Here is an 18,138-nt window from a genome sequence, read left to right as displayed (position 1 = left end):
AATTATGTTGTGGACTCACCCCTCCGGAACGCTGGCATTTCGAAGTCTCTTCAGTTTTTCTCCAAAACTAGGTACAATGGATTCTGAAATCAAACAAGTAAAATCATAATATACCCTTGTAGAGCACAGACTCCTTATGTTCAAACAAAATTGTACCTAATCCATTAATCATATTAAATATATGTATCGTACAGGACTATAATATAAAATATTTAGGCTACGCATTTGTAGAAGATATTTTAAAATAATTTTAGATTTAAAATATGGTATGCTTCTTTGGCCGACTGGTGGTTTAGCGGTCAGAACACTGGCCTTGTAATCCTGGGGTCTCGGGTTCGATTCCCGGCGGTGCCCGAATTTATAACTTGTGTTGGGCAAGGCCGTGGTCTAGGCAACACGGAGTTTTCCTCCGTGGCATCCCAACAATTACTCCATTCACACACAGAAGAAGGCAATGGCAAACCACTTCTGGATCATCTGCCAAGAACGTATATGAACAGGTCTCAGTCCGAGAAAAGAATGGAAGGATCCTGTTCATATGGACCTGTCGTCAGACAGAACACTAAATAAATAAATAAATATGCTTCTTTGCAGAGACTTAAAATAGATCCTTCTATTGGACTCAACATAGTAGGCATTTTCACCTGAAGATGGGAACAATCAGTTCCCGAACCGTCGTGGATTCATTTTTAGAATATTAGACTACAGACAAAGTCCTTAGACGTAGCAGTACTACATGTAATCCAACAGGATATCAAATAATATTTCTGAAAATAATTTGAAAATAATCAGGGACATAAATTATCGATAACTGGTGGCACTATGTCAGAAACTTCAACACAAAACACTTAAAACATTTGTGATAAAGAACATCAGTTGTCAACTCTTTCTCGTTATGTAGGCCGCGGTCTATTTGCAGGTGATAAGTTAGAAGAACCGTTCTTATCCTAAAAGCCTTACTGACTTTAATCTGAAAATTTAGAACACAAAGAACAAAGATTCTGAGATAAAAACTTCACAGCCTACAATATTATTGCACTGATATTGAAACAAATGTGGAAGACGTATTTCACTGTACTACGTAGTTTTCTGGTCCGCGCTGTAAAACCGTGTTTCAGCGCTGAAGATGGAGGCAATGTGATCTTCCGAAACGTTGCTACATGCCAGAAATTTCACACGGCATCACAACCCAGAAGTACAACATCGACACAGTCACCGTCCAGAGAACCACAAATCTCAAAATTAGATTTCAATGTAAGCTCCGAATATCAAATTTCATCGAAATCGATTCTGCAGTGTGCCATCTGGGTTACAGCGTCGCCCTGACTGTGGAAGAATATTCCTTTCACGTTTTTCGACTGAAATTTCGTGGCAGATTTCAATATTTAACATCTCCTACGACAGCGAACACATTGCTGCACAATATGAACAAGGATGCATAACGCTATGACTCACACTGAACAGATATCGATAAATGTTCGCTTATCTGTTTGTTAACTGACGATCGTCTATATCTGAAGGTAGTTGAAAGAAAGAAAAACGCTGTCTTGTCTAGATATGAGTAGGATGAACGAACTTTCTGTTTGTTGTTTGTCTTTAACAACGTCTGCAAAACGAACGTATGGCAAGGCGAAGTGGCGACTATATCATCAACTTTAACATTTGGAAACTAAGCATTTCACCTCTGAAGGGTGTTTACGAGTCTGTGTGATTCTCAAAACAAGCTGCGACTATTTCCGTAAACAGCATTAGCTAAGAGATTTTCGTAATAAATTGAGTTGTTTTCTTTTGGGCATGAATTAAATTTTTAAAAGTAATTGCAATGAACTTCGCGTTTCAGACGGTTAAGTAGTCAGCCACATTTTTAGACTTTTCATATCCATTAACGAACTGAGAAAAAGAGAAAATGTCAACGCTTTGCATTAATCCTGATTTCTCTTTGTATTAATTTAATCGTGGATAATTAAATGCGGGTGGACACATAATATGCAAGACAGGACCAAGACCTGAGTTATAAAGACAACAACATCCTTCTGGGATTGTACCGTTTATTCTTGCAGAACTTTACCGAAGTTTCGGGAGACTTACTGCCTGTATCATCGATCAGTTTACACCTAATTACACGGCGGAACCGCCCCGGAAGGCTGTCATGTACATACTCGACGCCGTCAGAACCTGAAATCTCACGAACTGAGCTACGTTAGTAGAGCAAAATATTTATCGTTAAGTGACATAACGAATCACTGAGTTCGAGTTTCAGCGAAGTGATAAATCGCTTATCAGTAAGAAGTGAAGGCTACAGCAAGCTCAAGAAATGCAACTCCAAGGTCTAGGAAAGGTCGGGGAACGCTGTAATGGCCTCTGGGCGAATGAGTGAGTTGCCTGCCTGCCACATTCACAAGGATGACTCTCGGTTTCTACAAGCTTCTACTTGTTTATGTAAGTCTCTTACCTGCACCACGAAACATGTGGACACGGTGATTAAACCGGAATTTTTGACTTGGCACAACTGTGGGCATTAACCCTAACAAATCTGAAGGGACTTCTGTCTGGATGACACATTTGGGGATAAAACACTGCGACTTTCAGGCTTAGGTTCGTGTCTGAAAAGACAGTAAGTAATATGCAACAAATGCACGAATGTGAACATCAGCTTTCAAAATACCTGACCCAGATTTGGTTACGACATTATACAATTTCCAGAATGGTTTCTTAAATAAAGGGAAATAAATTAATAATACCACGATTCTTAATGACTAAATCCAGTCGCTTTCACACACACTCACTGTCCACTAATTTATTTGTTTTTGAACTGCATGGTTCAACCGAATACGGTCATCATCAGATTCGAATGTAGGTTAATCTGATTCAACAACATTAAATATAAATGTCCTCTCGAAGGTAAATATTCTTGTTATTGATATTTTAACATCACTAAATTATTTTTCTTACAAAGGGTATACATAATAAAAATTAAAAAGGCGAAGGTAATCTGGTACCCCGTTCACATCGATTAGGCCAAGAACATACAACAGTCTTGGTGAAGTGAAAAGAGCACCAGAATTATATTTTCAAAAGGACTTCCATTTTCTGTTCCAAGAATTATTATTTCTGTCTGCTGACGTTTTGAAACGGAAGACTTCAAAGGCCTACTTTGTTATCAGCTGCAAGCAGAACTTCAGACATCCGCTTCTTTTATCGCTTGCAATGACGTAACGCACCAAAACACAGACACACGCGCATGTACCAAGAGACAAGACGAAGAAGGGAATTTTCAGATAATTAGAACGGTTTCTTATCTGAACATTTGCGTAGGAGGGTAACATCGGCGCAGGTGAACCACTGGACAGTCGCGAAACGCACTAAAGTTTCTAACCCAAAATATAGGCTGGAACAGGTATTAAAGGAAAAACTGAATCTGTCAGAAGATAAAAACAGAAAATAAGGAAGAAACGAAAAGTATGAAAGGAAAAAAGGCATAGTAAATAAGGATGAGGGGGAGGGACGAAAGAAGGGGTAGAAGGAGTAAGGAAGAGGGGGGGTACGTTCGCAGTAAATTATCTGACATTTCAGATGCCACATGACCACAGGGTCACAGCGTGTTCAATCGCATGACGATAGATCAAACCAGTCATGTCCTGTTTGGCTTAGTCGTACGCAGACCTCCCGCGAGATGCGCTTCTTATCTGCGCGTCTGATCGCGTCGCTTATAAACCAATCCGAAATATCTCTGCAGAACACAAGAATGCGGTTTGGGGCGGCTGGGCTGGTATCATGGCCCGCTTCGTTCAATGAAAACAAACAAGTCCAAACGTTTCGCGTGTTCTGTCTTGAAAATAGGTTAAGAGTGCGTTCAGAAATCCTGCCTTGTTTTACAGCACACAGGTGTTATAATTATTAATAAAAGTAAACTTGTCTTTTATTTTATTTCCAATATTCTTTACTTTTTGTTTCTCAAAATAATTATTATATTTGTTTACCGTCAAATCACAATAAAATAGTAAGTTAAGATAATTAAAATGATTAAAATATCATCTTATGTTCCATATCGAGCATTCGATTTATATCGGAACATTCACAACATGTTTCGGTTTATCAATCCGTCATTAGGTGTAAATTATAAACTTTTAAACTCAAATTACAATTATTTATAGTTTTTACAATTTTATAATTTTATCATCTTTCTCAGTATATTTTATGGAAGTTGTGTCTAGATATTATGAATATAACATTATTGTTGAGGTGGTGTTATTGATGTTTATACCAGTCATATATGAATAGCAATCGGTTCAGATGTGTTCAGAGGAGAGATCCAGAAGTGTTACCATGTCGTTTTAAACCTTTAACAGTCCCTTTACATTTATAAACGTTTCTTTTTCGGGTTAGTAAATTATTGTTTTGTGATCAGGCCTTGTCTGTGTGTGCCCACATATTTCATCTGCATCTCCGGGAAATTAAATTTCTGATTCGTAAAGAAAATATAAAACTTGTTTCAACACTGACCACTCTTTTTTAGAACCCCAATATTCATTACGGCCCTCCAATATGCCTATACTGAAGCAAATAAATCCAGTCCACAACCACGCACCATATTTCCCTAATATCCATCGTAATATTATCAAAAAATGTGTGGTATTCTAGGTTGGGGTTTTGAAAATTAAAGTCAGGCAAACACAAGTACGCACATATACAGAATGTGCCCATTTCAGGATATGAAAAATCAACTTTCCGCAGTAAACACATGCGAAAGATGGGAACATTAATGAGGACAGTCATTAGTCATCACCCTGATGGAGGAAACAGTAAGCACTTCTGAAACGTCGGTATTTTTGAACCAACGAACAAGACGCGACATCGGTATACCATGTTACTACTACAAGTCAGCAATTTTTGACCAATTCAGTTGAGAAAGCATCATTAAAAGCAAACCTAAACGTGCATTTTTGATTCGAACATACGTTAACATTAGCATCTGAAGCAATGTTCGAAAAGTTTTTCAAATACTAACTCCCACGTAAGAAAGGTTTTCTTAAAAAACGATAGTTGCTCGCTTTTTGTTGAGTCCATCAAAGGATCGCGTCTAGATACAAACGAATCCAGTCTACGCCTTCATATGCTGTCACGCATGACTTTCAGAAAAAAATATTTATTCAAATAGGATTGACAAAATGGACTCTATAATCGCGGAGCATTGCGCTTTCTTCGAGGAATAAGCCAAATTTGTAAATATTATTTATACCATGTTCGGCTTCGAAGGGCTGAAGAAGATTCGCTCGCTTTTGCATATTGTCAACTACCGCCTTTTATCTAGGTATCCCAACCTACTGGGCAGTGTGGAGTGATGCAGTACGAGCAGGCGGTGCCAGCCACGGCCTGATCGATGCACTGGAGACTTCCCCGTGAAGTATCACTCGGTTCTCTCGCGCACGCATCATGACAAAGACAATTGTCTCCAGGGAGGTCCAGGGTTGGCATCCTGACTGATAAACAATGCTGTTACTGGAGCTGGGACTTTGCTTTATATAAATCCGAAAGTTCAACTCAGATACTTTCATATCGTTTAACTAACCAAATAATTAACTGAATCTGTGCATGAGAGTCTTGGTTCGTCTCATGACTGGGTCTGTTCTTACCTAATTCTTCAACTCACATCTGAGGAATTTGTTTTCATTGAAGAAACAGCCAGCCGTGTGTTCACAAAAAGTGTTTCTGTGTTCAGTCGACAAGCGGAGTTCCAAGTGCTAATGAAACATCAAATACCTCTTACTTCACTTTCTTTCATCTATCTGTTTTAACATTACTCATCTGTTTGTGAAGCTGTTTGAATGTACATACATTAAATTGCATTACATGTGAACATAGGTTCCGAATACAAAGACCGAGGCGGGGGGGTAGTACTTTGATGAACTTTGGTTTTCTGGACGCAGTAATCTTGCTTTTGGTGTGTAGTGGGAAAATGTTATAACTCACCCTTCAATATTCGTTATCGATTTCGAGACTTCCTGCAGTTAGAAGCAATAAGGACACAAGGAGCACAGAAGAGAGGAAGGATCGAAAGAAAATTGAGCAGTGAAGATATCTGTTGTCACACTTATGACCGTGAGAACCTAAAATCTCACAAGGACCTTCTTACACACTAACACAAAACTTTCCGTCTCACGGAAAACCTCCGTGGGCACTACCGGCCTCCGGGTCGAGATTTGAACCAGAGACCTCGCAAATACGAAGCAGGAGTGCTATCATGGTGTAGTATCTTCCATGAGGACACACAGTTATTAATAGATTCATAATAGCCATGTTCTACACATGTGCATAGCGGAAGGAAAAATGTGTAATCAGTAGAGTTTTTCAAAAATTTGTTTACGTGGTTGGCGGCAGTGATGTGAGTTCTTCAAACGCAACTTATTAAATCTTACGGTAATGAAGTCGTATCAATGGACAATAACGGAAACACAGATGGTTGGTCTAGCAGAAAAAGATTAAAATACATCCACTGGCTCTTCAGCCAGATATTAGTTGGTACACACAAACACACGGACAGTACTATACTATAACTATGTGCTTCCCCCTGATAAACGGAGGCTAAAACCAACGTCTTAGCGAAAGAAAACGAATAACAGCAGCAGATATCGATATTAAAAAGTGAGTTCGCGCCAGAGGTTGAGCCCAAAAAGCAGATAGAAACCTGCCAAAGAATCAGTGTATGTACCTAGATTAAATCTTGTAAAACAAAGTGGTGTAAGTGGACGTGCGGAATTTATGGCCGCGTGAATCAGCTGACAGACCATGGCGAATTGCACGCTGGTTTCTGTTGGAATCCAACATGGTTTCCAACCGGATTCTGTGAATAGCTGTAAGGATAGGTTCTTACAGGAATTAACTTCATCAGAACAAAAGATGCAAACTGAAAGTATGTTTGTATGTAAGGATTAGGCGTTCTTTACAGCTCTCAGAGGCACATTTACAATGTCAGCGACACTAACTGACTTCTTAACTTAACACGCATAACCACGAAGCCATTAGGACTATTAAAGGGCGTGGAGGTACGTCCAAAGGTGTTCTAACCATGGGCAGTAACTGAAGACAAGTGGATATTTTTGCGGGTAAATACCCCACGGTTCAGACTGAACAAAGGCTGTGTGAAATAAGAATTTGACAAATTCTGTGGATCCTTTCAGGAGGATTCCGTATTTGTGTTTTGTGTCTGGATGAGATCTCTTCGGATTCTGAGTAATTTATTAACAAAGGAGCGGCTACAAAAAGGCATGCCCGCAAAGAACCTGGCTTAATGGGATGCATACACTTCAGTTTCTAATTCTGCTTTGTAATGATCTTCAAGTACGCTGACTAGAATTTAAATGTCGTGTTCGTTTGTAAAGGTAGCGAGAATATTCAAGATTTTAATTAAAATGAGTACAACAGTGATAATTACGTCACTCAGATGTCGAAGTAATCTTTAAAATACTTCACTTACAAAGAGGCGGACTCTTCAGTCTGATAATTCTCAAGAGTGGCAAACCTGCTGAATTCGTGAGATAGGAGACATCTGATGTAAAATACTGTCGAGTTGCAACACGCAGCAGACATGGCGAAGCTAACAGGCGAATTTCTGCGAATTTTATTTGCGAAAGCTTTTTTTAAAAAAAAGATAATAAATATGAAGTGAATATGGATGGACCAACAAAGTGGCAACTGTGATGAGGTAGTGTATGGATGAGCGGGGGTAAGATGCAGCTACACGACGAAGCAGAAAGCAGATCTGGGATCTAATGTTCGCCCAGCCTCAAAACCACAGCATTTCGTATACCAGGAGCAATATTACGAGCGTAGTGTTACGTAACAAAGCTATTTTGCTGGATGGCTAGCTCACCCCAAAGTTTCTGGAACTGCCGAAGCTGAAGAGGACTGACTCTTACGACACAACCTACGCACAGCGACGGAGAAGACTTCCTTCTGCGATGTTACGCCGTGCAGTCTTGACGAAACTGACCGACGTTTCAGAGTGCTTACTGTCTCCATAATCGAGGCGCCTTGATGATGGAGGTAGTAAGAACCTCTGAAGAGTCGGCCAATTTCTACCAGATTACACGACGCATTATCCCAGGAAACGGTCATCTTCATACTGGCAGACTCGAGGACCTGAAATATCACCTACTGAAAGAGCTATATTTGCTACTGTGACTAGCATCACGCCATGAAGGCAATTATAGAATAAAAGGGCACGGATATAAAGCCTCACTTTTGCCAGACCTATACATTGGCGGTGTTGATCTTCATACTCCGGTCGCTTTTCTTAAGGAATAAAGTAAGTGAGAGGCGGATAAGACCCAGCGCCGTTCTGGACCACGAGATGAACAGAACAATCAAGCCTCCCTCGTACATTTCCTGGCACGTGTCATAACCGGGTGACATGTTTAATGCATATTAGGATCACTGCCTTCCTTTTCTGAATGCCAAATTTAACGAAGGGGTCAAAGAGTTAGTCCCTCTGCATTATATATGAAACATCCCGGGTTCAAATCTCGACTCGAAAATCATCGTACCTGACTGATGTCCATAAAGCCAGGCCAATATCTTAAGTTATACCACGATCGCTTCGTACCAAACAGTTTTCGAATACCATTCATTAACCATTCTATCATTCGCGGGTTAAAATATAGTCTTGAGTTGCTGACAGCGTCGTTAAATAGACCACAAATATAAAATTATGTACATCGGGGAAAAAAATGGGTAACCTGTGACGAGCTACAGTTAAATTAATGAGGTGACTGAAGTCCCAACTCCGAGTTTGGCCACTTATTATCTTCGTCGCCGGCCCTGGGGCCCAAACCACCTGAGCTTATCCCGAAACAAAACGGCTAGAGCGTGAATGTGATAACTCACTTCCAACTCAGAGATCTAGACCGACCTCCCCTTCACGACGCACAGCAGTGGGCCAACTTTACTTTTCACTTACTCGCCAAGCCCTAATAACGTCTTCGGCAGAGTACAATGCTGAACTAATTGTGATTAGGCAGAGTGGTGTTGCTTTTGTAATTGGGAGATACTGGACTACTTTATACGGTGTAATGGAACGAAAATACTACTTAACGAGCTAGCGGTTCAAGTAGGCAGTTAAACTGCACTGTGGTCTGTGTTATCCCCCACTATAGCACGTTATCCTCTTACCGAGATACGACTATCAGTTCCCGACAGCCATAGGGTGATTTCGGAAACCAAAGCTCTGTTATTTACAGAAAGCTCGTTTCATGTCTCTTATTTTATTGGACGTAACGAAATGTGCAATTAAACACTAACAACAAACAGGAATCAGACATCCTAACTCCACGAATTACAGTCCTTACTCAGAAGCCAACAGTCGCTCAAATATAGTCAAGAAATCCCTTGCCGTTTATGGGATACGATGGTTCACTAACTTGTTCACAAGGGCCAGCAGATGGTTTCTGTTACGAACGAGATAAATCCAGACCAGATTCGCATATCATATTGTTAGTATACGTACACTGTATCCACATATCACGGGTTATTCTACAATTTAACAAATCTATTTTATAAACCCACTTTTGCCACGGTGGTCTAGCGGTTAGAACGCTGGCCTTGTAATCCTGGGGGTCTCGGGTTCGATTCCCGGCGGTGCCCGAATTTATAACTTGTGTTGGGCAAGGCCGTGGTCTAGGCAACACGGAGTTTTCCTCCGTGGCATCCCAACAATTACTCCATTCACACACAGAAGAAGGCAATGGCAAACCACTTCTGTATCATCTGCCAAGAACGTATATGAACAGGTCCCAGTCCGAGAAAAGGATGGAAGGATCCTGTTCATATGGACCTGTCGTCAGACAGAACACTAAATAAATAAAACCCACTTGTTATTGAGCGAGACTGTTCATCCTCCTCAACTTAATTTATATCAATATCACACGGCATCATCACCCGGAAGGCAGTGGCTCGATTTGTCACAAAGACATAATTTCTTACCAAAATAAAAAACGTCCCTCTAACCACAGTTTGTCGATCCAACTTCATCGTAAATATTAAATGACTATATATGAATTAATCATCACATATGCCTAGCCCTTGTGCGGATAAAGCAAGAGTGAGCGTTTGTGTTATGGCAAACAATAAAACAAAATTAAACAAAAAACAACTTTGTCACAAAACTTGCCTGACAAGGAAACACTAATTCTATTATAACCCAATCTATATTCTCTGATTATATTCACCGAGTAATTTAAACTTACACTATTGAAACCACGATTATAGTCGTTGCCTGATACACGACGTCAATAACTTGATAGTCAAATGACTAAAACTCTTCTGAGAATTTAAAAAAATATGGGAATTATAGAAGTTACTAGGAACATGTCCCCCGTTAAAATTAAACGGACAACTCGAATAAAATAAATTTAAGCGATGTTGTTATTTAAATTTGCTTAATTAATTTAAGAAAATCGTACTTTAAATACAATTTTCGCTTGTTTTTTTTTTATATAAACATTATCACTTTAGCATCTTACTGAAATAATTCTGCTTTCAATTTCATATTAATTAAATATTCTCATCTGATATTATCTAACTCGGTACCAGGACATAACTTTAGAGGTAGAACGTTTCTCCGATAGATGTCATCTGAATGCACAAGAATATAAGACGAACTGATACTTTGTTTCCGTGTTCCATTTGGTCGGTGTCGGACTATAAAAGCCAGGTACGAAGTCCTGCAATGTCTAATCGTACAGCCAATATCAAAGCAAACCGCCACTGGCGGTTTGCTTTATCGCAAGGCCCCATTAAGTATGAAGTTATTAATTTCTTAACGTGCTTACTTGGCCATTCTACACAAAACATGACCTCTGCCCCCTCATTTGAGACGGTGATTCTCAGCTAACAATAGACCTTCCTTTCACAAATAACAGTAAATTCTTTGTCGGGGCCTCATGTCATATGAAAGCTGTGTCAGTTATCTATAAAGGTTCAGTAATTTAATTAGACTAGTAGAAATTTGTACCTAAATCAAAATTAACTTCAAGACTCGCAAACACGGAAACCATTAGTGTTTATATTAAATATACATTCATCCAATCGCACTTGACAAACTGATATACCAGCCGCAAAGCAAAAACTCGTAAGATGCGAGACCATAAGAGACAAACCACATCTGAAGTAAACTTGATAACTTAATTCTTTTATATTTTAGTTCAGGAATTTAAAAGAGGCCATTTGTTTCCAGAGCATTGTATTGTTATCATCTGTATTTTGCGTTAGTTAAATTTATATACTTTCAGGTTTTGTCTGTATATAATCTTATTCAATAAATATTCATCAATAAAAATAAGCTACATTGCACAATAATCCATCCGAACGCAGATGAGAAACGTCGTTGGATAACCAACGTAACAAAAAAACAACATGTAGTTTTGCACCTCTTCGTAATATACAGCGTCCTTAGGAACCAAAATGGCACATTGACAGGAAAAAAAAAGTTAGAAAAACGAGGGTCAACAAACCCACATAAATCGGTAACCAAGATCCGACAGCTACAGGAAATTTTCAGACGGAAGAATTTACGTTTACATAAGACACTAATTACATCCAGAAAAAGTTAAGGATCGCACATCCATTCCCTCCGGTAAAAATAGCAAATTTAAATGAATGTTCACATTATGATAATAATATTCATTTAATTCCTTAGAAAGAGGTGAATGAATTCGCGTTCCTTTGTGTTTGTGTACGTGTGACCTGTGTTCACCCCAAAATGTGCATTTAAAAACGAAGGATTCTTTTCGCGCATTATCATACCATCGGAGCAGATAAGCCGAGCTTTTTCATATTTATGTGGGAGCCAGCTGTTAGTGCCTTACATCCCAAGTACTAATTGTTTTGCCGGACTGGTGCTAATCACGACATCGCACTGACAGCTGGGAAAACAATTGACAGGTAGGAAGCAAAGTTCCACAGGCAAACCGACTCCATGTTTCTCATTGGCAATGAGGTTTATTATAATTACGTGGAAATAAAAATGTAAAATGAATTACAAAAAAAAAAAATATTTTACTGCGACCAGATCTTAGTGTGAACTACAAATTATGTTCCATCGGTTTGGAAACACCCGATTACTTTTATCGCGGAAACCCAATATTATATATCGACATTTGTTCAGTGTTTTAAATGAGAAATATGGTCAGACCCCCACACACACACGGGCCATGTATTAAAAGGAAACATTACTTTACGTAAAATTTTATGATTCGTGAAAATATTAATCTAAAGAAGACATTCATTTATAATTTTTACCCGTGCTATACTCATTTAAATTTATCTGAGAAGGAACATTCTAGTCACAGATCAAAATAAATAAGTTCGACAGTCGAAGAAACAGTGTGTGACTCAACAGCAGAATAGACTACTAATCAGTGTGGACATTTAGTGGCTGTGCCGGTGACACGGGGCGGCCTATCCCGTATACGCTATCACTGCATCGGTTGCCGCATTTCCTAATCTCATGGGCACAGTCGCCAAATATCCTCAATGTTTACGTGTGCATACATTTTCAACACCATAAGCTTGTAATCTTAGTAGATAATGCAGTAATCAGAATTTCAGACATAAAACTATTAAACCACAAACAAGATGTTCGCCAGTTGTAAGCCATTAAAAATAAAGCAGAAAGTGAGGAACGGTGAACTTTTCGTACCAAATTGTAAGAGCTGTCTTAACACTCGATCTGTCTTTACTTGTCAGTACATCCTTGTGTTTCAAAAGACCAACCTTACATGTGATGCAATGTACATTTACTTTTACACTGCAGGATATCCTTATGAAGTAATAATACATTTTACTTTCTATTGAAATTAAACAAGGCTTCGTTCGCGAATAATTTTTGAAAACGTACTGCAATTTAAGACTGAAATATGACTCGAGAACACACAGCGGATGAGATACTTCTGACGAAAATTAGTGGAATAAAACACAATTGCTTCCTGCTGATAATAATCCCTCTGAAAAACGTAAAAAAGCAATGCGGATATTGAATATAAAAGTAAAAGTATGTGGGCGGATTTAGATAAAAAAAATGCTTACATAAATTTGGATTGGGAATAATGAAGTAAAGAGACCACTTGGAGTTCATAGGCGCGGATGGAGTATAATATCAAGACTCATTTCAAACAACAGGCCTTGAGGAGTAAACTGGATTCGTCCCGTTCAGAATAAGATCCAGTGGCGGTCTCTTGAGATCACGGATTAATATAGCTTAGTGGGGGGCTCATTAACCTCTGAACTGCAAACATCTCTACTGTTATATTTGAAGAGTATAAAGTAAATGCAAAACTATGTAGAAAACGCGGCAGAAGTATTGTCAGGCCAAAGCAAATATTTGTTAAGATACAATAATTTCAGATATGAAAAGAAAGCTGTACAGAGCTAAAGGTCAAAATAAGTTTCGGACACTGTTTTTAATCTATAAGATTATTTCTTTGCGGAAAATGTGTGGGTAACTTGATGCAAACGAAGATGCAGTTAACAGCAGGTGATATTACAAGTTCTACTAGCGGCAAATATGAAGATAACTCTTCTGAGGTGTTGTGCCCAGAGTCTAGTAGAATTTTATGGACGTTTCAGAGGTGCTTAACATCACCATCATCATGGCGACATCAACACTTAACTTAATTCTCTTTCAATTTTTATTATGGAAGGACAGATGGAAAATTTTTATAAGAATTTATAAAACTAATGCGTAGAGAACCATGTTTCGAACCCACTTCTTCAAACATAAAGTAATAAGTGTTATACAGGTCTTTTGGATATTAAAAGAATCAGCAGTGAATTTTAGATACTAGCAGGCTAGTGATTCTGCATTATAAATAAACATCACTATACGAAAATTAACACGGAATTGTCGTTGACTGTCGCGTCCTGAAGTACAAGAAGGCATTTCCTGCAGAAGTATTCTGTAAGCCTATGTCGATTACCTGAAGACACAGGGCCCTCGCTGGCGTGTTCAGATGAAGGCAAAGATTTCGTTAATTAGCAGGAAATGGGATAGCTGATAACTATACACAGCAAGTGGCAAGGGACCTGCTCCCCACAACAGCGGCACAAGTATCCCGTTCCCTGGTAAACTCCGGTAAGCAAAGTCCGTCTTGACTAGCTCAGATAGTCAAGAAATTACCAGTCATTTCTGGAACCCAAATGTCTTTTTGGTGTTCACGACAGCTCGCTACCGATCAGTACCACGAGGCAGATTAATCCAGGCAACATTCTCACCAATCTACTTCCATAAGATCCATATTAATGTTCACCTTCGCCGAATAGATTTCGTTTGGTTCTCAGAATAAACAGCGATTATTTCCCTAAACGGTACTAAACAACTAATAATTCAAAATTCCTCTAAGGTGGGAAATGAACTTTAAAATATTGTTAAGCGAAACTTCGTATTTCAAAAGGTTAACCCAGAACATTCTTTAGGCTGTAACAAATAGGCTATTTCGCAATGGATTTATTCCCATGAGCGTTTTCAACCAGGACTCTGAATACAGTTGTATTATTGTTTCAGTGGGGAATATTATTCGTGTTGCCAATCTTCAATATAAAAATATTTTATCGGTCACTGAAACACTTTTCTGTTCGTAATATCTCATTCCATTGACGGATTATTTTTAAGTAATGTATATTTCCAGCCGCTACTTACGTCACTTATTATTTGAGACGGATAAGAATTTTTTGTATGAAAAATTCCAGCACCAGTTGGCGAATTAAACAATGGTTGTAGATGGTTGTCACAGTGAAATTCTGGGCGGCCAAGTTCAAGGCTAATCTGTAGTTAGGTATAGTGGACAAAAGGTAAAACGTTTTACAGCTGGTAACATCTGAATAATGGTTTCGTTTACATTTTGAAAGTTTCAATAGCCTCAGAACAGGATTTTATTCCCAATTGTTGTTAAGGAAGATTTTTTTTATTGCGTAGTAGGCAATCCTGGGGTCTCGGGTTCGATTCCCGGCGGTGCCCGAATTTATAACTTGTGTTGGGCAAGGCCGTGGTCTAGGCAACACGGAGTTTTCCTCCGTGGCATCCGAACAATTACCCCATTCACACACAGAAGAAGGCAATGGCAAACCACTTCTGGATCATCTGCCAAGAACGTATATGAACAGGTCCCAGTCCGAGAAAAGGATCGAAGGATCCTGTTCATATGGACCTGTCGTCAGACAGAACACTACAAAAACCGCTCACAACACAGCACAACATTTACCATTATAAACATCAACCTTTTAACAATGTTCAACTACACGAAAACCAAAAATACAAAATGTAGCGGAACTCATGTAAAATTAACGAAATTACATTATGTATTTTCAACGAAAAAGAAAGGTAGTGAAGCCACAGGAGGGTAAGAAAAATGTCAATTTAAGGTTTCACTCTTGTAAACATAACTACAGCGTAAATCGGTATCATTTCGGAGCGGAAGACAGTTTTCGGTGTGTGAGGTTGGTAACGCATGCACCAGAAACGGAAGTGCATCTTAACCGGCTTGTGCAGTCCGCTGGAATCAATAGCTTCCTCTGAAAATGCGTATCAGGTTACCGACCTCTCTAAGATCTTAGCTGCAAAATTGTGTTCTCACTGGAATGTGTAGTAGATTTTTTAAATAGGCATGAAACTAGTTTAAAATTTGTCAGCATAATTTAGAGGCTGGCAGCACTGAGAGAGGTGTTCATATCGTTGTATTCTTAGATATAAAACAGTGTTTTTTTTAGTGTTCTGTCTGAGGACAGGTCCATATGAACAGGATCCTTCCATCCTTTTCTCGGACTGGGACCTGTTCATATACGTTCTTGGCAGATGATCCAGAAGTGGTTTGCCATTGCCTTCTTCTGTGTGTGAATGGAGTAATTGTTGGGATGCCACGGAGGAAAACTCCGTGTTGCCTAGACCACGGCCTTGCCCAACACAAGTTATAAATTCGGGCACCGCCGGGAATCGAACCCGAGACCCCAGGATTACAAGGCCAGCGTTCTAACCGCTAGACCACCGTGGCGGTAGTATAAAACAGTGTACATCGCCCTTAAAGATGAAAACAGCAAGTTCCTGCGAAAAGTCTGTAACCATTTATAAGATCACACCCCCACAACCTCAATCAGAATTCTGAGCGGCGTGGAGTTGGCAGGGCGGGTTTCTTGCACTCTTTTCGATCAAGCGAGATATATCGTGTGTAGCATGCAAATGGTTAATTATCTCAACATCCGCTAAAGGATTGCTGCATTTTCTGGAGAAGATGATGTATATGAATGGACCATAAGTGGAAAGGTAAATGCTCGGTTGAACGGATCCAGTCGAAACGTGAGCGAATGTGTGTTGCGGGTAACGTAGTACGTAGCCAAAATCAGAATAATCTATTAAGAGACACGGGTAACAGGAAACAGCAAAATTTCGTTGGTTCCCACGTTTCGTTTTCACGGGGAAAACTGAAAAAAAAAATTTAATGTAATGAAACCGTGTGATATGGGTGTGGGAACTCACACACACACACAAAACCTGTAAAACTGGGAGGCGACTACACGAAACCCGAAATCAATTACACTATTAAATTGGCTGCGTACACATTTAATACAAGTTTCGTGTCCGTTTGTGCCAATCTTAAAGTACGTCGATGAGAGAGGAACTGTACCGTGTACTACAACAGACTCGTAAACAGATGCACAGATAATTCGAGTGGATTTTCAGCATACAAGCGCTGAAGTCACAGAGCTACTTGCCAAAGAACTTATCTTAAAACATATAATTTCGTACAGTATTACCAACGTCTGTGTCTGACATCTATCGATAAGTGCTTATATAGCTGAATTAAATTCACAGCTCTTGGTATCACCGGGCCTAAGTACAATGCGAGGGGGGGTGGCTGGTAGATGGCGTGTCAGAGGTTTCTGCTGCCGCCCTGAAGTTGGAGACAGCAAGGACCTCCGAAACGCTATTAAACTTTTACCAGACTTCAAGTCGCTACAACCTAGAATACAGCCATCTTCTAAGGACACATGCAGCAGGATTTCCCCATGAATTAAAGAAGCGGTGGACAGACAAGGGTTACCGATGTCCTCCTGAGGAAGACTATACCACAGGATGTACAGCAGAGCATAAATCTTGCATTTGCTGGCAAAGACTTCATGTTTTACTTCTTGTAACATCGCATCAATTTCTTTTTGGTCGAGAAATGAAACTCTCCAATCTTCCTACATTTTTCCTTATCTATTTTCCGTCTCTTCTCGATTCTTCTAGTAGCTGACTGAACCATCTTGTTCTTGGTCATTGCATCCGAGTTCCTTTCCATTAAATCATTTTAAAGCCCTTCCCGGCAGCCTGTCCTTCTACCCATTCCTTTCAAATTGTCAACTCATCCTATCATCCAACAACTTCTGCAATCCAGCCTCTCTAAATACTTCATTTATTTCACTACAATCCTTGGTGTTATTGCAAACAAAACGCGGGTTATTGCAACATTGCAACGAGAGGCATTCCACGAAGACACTTGCAACGATTGGTCTCGTGCATTTCTCTTGTCTCGGCTTCCAGGAAGTGTAAAGAAGCTGCGAGTTCTGTGTAGAAATGACACGGCCATAGGACGGCTTATTGAAGCGTTCGCCAATATTGCATATCATACAGGCGACGCAGAACGGAAACTGCTTCGGTATCCCACGGTACGCTGCTGTCAAAATTCCTTGGAATTTTGCCAAACAGGATTCATCAATGTGTCAGTGACGTGTTCTCCCCCCCCACCCACCCACCCGCCACAGACACCCTACGACATGTACAGCACCCGTCATAACCACATGTATCTGCAGCCTTGACCTCCTCGAGAAAGTCGCCGCGGTGGGAATGTCCTTCAGTTGGCATCACGTTGTGGCAATCCCAAGTTTATTTGTTTTTTTTTTAAATTCATTTCCACCAATGACAGAGCGTCGATGTCTGTCTTCTGGGTTGTGACGCCATGCGTTATATACTAACGATTCGCAGGAACATACTGCCTCCATCAAATCTCATAAGTTTACTTGATTTTACTCAGTTTCACCAACAACAGAATGTCAGAGAAACAGGTCATGACTTGTTTATTTCATTTCTTGTCCACGAATATCACCGTCTGATAT

The 18,138-nt window shown here is 39.7% G+C and overlaps 1 long non-coding RNA gene across 1 annotated transcript in view; it reads right to left on the bottom strand.

The window, feature by feature from the left end:
* Positions 1 to 18,138, bottom strand: part of LOC110838333 (uncharacterized) — a 147,601-nt gene that overhangs the window by 39,583 nt on the left and 89,880 nt on the right. The window contains exon 3 of the long non-coding RNA XR_015534871.1: positions 20 to 83. This is a non-coding gene — a long non-coding RNA (uncharacterized LOC110838333). The remainder of the gene's footprint in view (positions 1 to 19; positions 84 to 18,138) is intronic.

The sequence above is a fragment of the Zootermopsis nevadensis genome, unplaced genomic scaffold (assembly GCF_977971745.1).
Source record: "Zootermopsis nevadensis isolate Lab colony 2312 unplaced genomic scaffold, Znev_1.0 Znev_ptg000012l, whole genome shotgun sequence".
In the NCBI taxonomy this organism is placed as follows: Eukaryota; Metazoa; Arthropoda; class Insecta; order Blattodea; family Termopsidae; genus Zootermopsis; species Zootermopsis nevadensis.
Note: the sequence above shows the minus strand (reverse complement) of the source record. Positions and strands in the feature narration are given on the sequence as shown.